Here is a 3,297-nt window from a genome sequence, read left to right as displayed (position 1 = left end):
CTTGAATCACATAAGCCTCCTAGGGAGAGGCCCTAGGAGGGGAAGATACCTCTGCACAGTGACCCCAGACCTTTTATTACCTGCCCTCAGCCATACCTCTGAGTCATCCTACTCAGGGATTGGTCAGGGTCAGGTGCATGGTCATAGTCTGAGGATGGATCCTCCCTCACTGTATGCCAAGGCTCCCTTTTCCTCAGCAACAGGAGGAGCAATCAATCCAGCAGACTCAGGGACACCTATGGAATGCAGAGCTCTGAATAATCAGTATCTAGACTGGTTACAATCCAGACATTCTCTAGATTTAGTAGTGACATTCTAGAGGGCGCTACATCTGTATCAGGTTTTCAAGAACCATGTGACAAAATATATCGCTTTGTTTCAGCATCCGTTATGTCTAAGGGGAAATGGCTTCTATCTGTGGGGTATTTTCTTACAACGCTGGTGACTGTTTACTGTATCATCTGTTCCACATTTTGAAATGTCAGTTTCCCTCTGCCAATGTCTCACAAGCATGTGATTCTTTACTATCCTTGTCTTCTGATTCCCTTCTTGCTTGTTCACTGGCTCCTGGTTCATTGACAGTTTGCTGGCTTCACTCTCAGTGTTGCGATCATCTATTTTTCCTGTTTCCTCAGGGATACTTGGTGGTGGTGTATTAGCCTGCACACTGTCTGTAGACTCACTAGTGCTTTCCTTTGGTTGAGTAGATATCAAATTCATAACAACTGGTATCAGTTGGCTGAAGAAATACATTAATTTTACATTGTTTGGCCATCCTTTTTTGTTCTTCCCTTTTTTCCTTACGCTTTTGCGCACCACATTTACCTTTAGGTGGCATCTAAGAAAATGTAAGCGCTTTTGCTAACTAATAAAGACTATAAAAACATTGAACACAAGTAATAAGCCTCTCTAAAGACCATCAGCTATACAGGACTACAAATCTTAGCAATACTTTATAAAGCAGTGCAGAATGGCACTCGCTCTAGATGACTACAAATAACAGAAACACTTTACAGCAATGTAGAATGGCATCAGCTATAGAGGACTACAAATCTCACTTTATACAGCAATGCAAAATGCCATGGGCTTTAGAGGACTACAATCCCAGCAATGCTTTATATAGCAATGCCATTGCTGTGTAAAGTACTGCTGAGATTTGTAGTCCTCTATAGCTGATCCCAGCAATACTTTATATAGCAATGCAGAATGGAATTGGCTATAGGGGACTACAAATCCCAGCAATACTTTACAGCTAGGAATGCACCGATACCATATTTTCAAGACCAACTATGAGTACTGATACTTTTCCACAAAAAGTACCAACATTTCCCCCTCAAATGTTGTATTGTGAGTATGTTCTCTTTTGTGTTTGTGAAAAACCCAATAAAAAGTTAGTGAAAGAAAAATGTTAAAACTTTTCTTAAACATATTTAAACATTTTTCCGCTGACACTGCAGTAACTGTTATGGTGGTGGATGCACCAGCATGTAAACAAACGTCCAGCCACTATAGCAGCCGAATGCTTACCTTTTTACTATTGGGTCCTAGCTTTCCAGTGAAAGTAATTTGGAGGGCTGTGCAGCCCCCCTGTCACTTCTACAATGCTATAAATGTGCTGCATATTCTCCCCAACACCACCATGTCCCTGAGCTTGTCCCTGTCCCTGTCTTTCCTGGTTGCCTGGAACCTCCATGGCGGGTGTCAGGAGGGAGAGCGTCAGGAGATCAACAAACATTCATTTGTAATGGAACTTCTCCTTTTAAGATAGACTGATTTAAAAGATCAGTTAATTGTCCAACAACCATACTTCAGTGTTCTCTTAGAACTCTGGGATGAATACCATAAGGACCCATTTCTCTATGAAGCTTTAAACGAGCCAGATCATTTGCTACCCCTGTGTCCAGAAATCCTGAAAATTGAACCATCATCATGTGTTACTAGCCTGCTTTCACCGGCGAAAGTTGTAGACACAACAGGCCTAGATGCAGACTAGAAAGACAAGATGTCTTCCTTAAATTAGAGCTAAAGTCCTCAGGTACAGGTGGGTAAAAATTGGCATGAGGAACCACTGTTTGATGGCACAGTGTGTGATCTCCCTTTGCTTTGCAGAATCACACTTTATTGTTTTAAAACCAAAAACATTTAAAACCAGTAAGCACAAAAAACACTTCATACCACCACTCTACATTGTCTGCATCCCACTATTACCATATCCCATATGCCAAGTACAGTTACAGCCCTAGAAATTGGCCAGGGTACCATGGTTTGGAGGCAAGGCACACGGGCATAAATGCAGAGACCGAAAGCACAGGCAGCTATTTTTCTAAAAACATAGAGCTTTTAGGTTTGGATGGGTGCAAAAAAATGGCCCTACATTTTGATGTCAACACAAAAAACCCTAAAAGCAGATGCACAAGACACAGGCAGCTGTTTCTCTGTAAATTGCAGAGCTACAGCCCTTAGGTTTGGGAGGCTACAAATTAGCTAGTGGCACAACACTTTAATGGCAGTCCAAATGGGCCTAAATGAGGAGGCAGAAGGCACATGCAACTGTTTTTCACCATCTTCTTCTCACTGGAACTCAGATCACAGAAAGTACCAGCTGCTGACACGTCAATGCCTGTTGTTGCATTGCAATGGCTTTCTTAGGAGTGCTGATAGGCAACAGCGACTCCCGCTATATTTGACTTGCTCTTTTTCTCCCTTTTCCCCAGCCAGTTCTCCTCCTGGAAAGGAAGACTTGCGCATTCATATAATTTTCCTCTGCTTGTTGCTACTGCTGCAGCAAGCCAGTAGTGGAGTGCTCAAATAATTCTGCCGACTCCTCAAATGGTGGGATCAGCTGAGAGGAGAAAGAGGACAAGTTTTGCAATACTGTCTGAGTTTTGGCTGCTCTGTGTCGGGGAGGACAAAAATAATGCAGGCTTCATAAGCCTTCATAATTATCTCCTTTGTGTGCTGTGGTTGAATTGGTTGCCAACTCTGGCCAAAGAATTGCAAATGTTCCTGGCCTCTACCACCAATGTGATGTGTAGGACCTGGTTGTAGAGCTGATCGCCCCATACTACCTCCATGTCCAGCACCAGTGCCTCTGCCTTTCTATCATTTTAAAATAGATTTTCAGGTATATCCTTCACTTCTATTGTGGGTGATATTGTGAGGTGATTTTGGTGCACATTGTTTTTGCAATTTGTGTTCTTCTCTTTCCAAATGATGCTATAGAGCACTGTGAACTGCCAGCTTGCCAACTGGCGAGACTGCTGTGCTTCATTGAGACCCCCCTGAAAAACCCCATAA

This window comes from Nanorana parkeri, unplaced genomic scaffold (assembly GCF_000935625.1).
Source record: "Nanorana parkeri isolate BGI_ZX_2015 unplaced genomic scaffold, ASM93562v1 scaffold707, whole genome shotgun sequence".
NCBI lineage: Eukaryota > Metazoa > Chordata > Amphibia > Anura > Dicroglossidae > Nanorana > Nanorana parkeri.
This window is presented reverse-complemented; position numbering follows the sequence as displayed.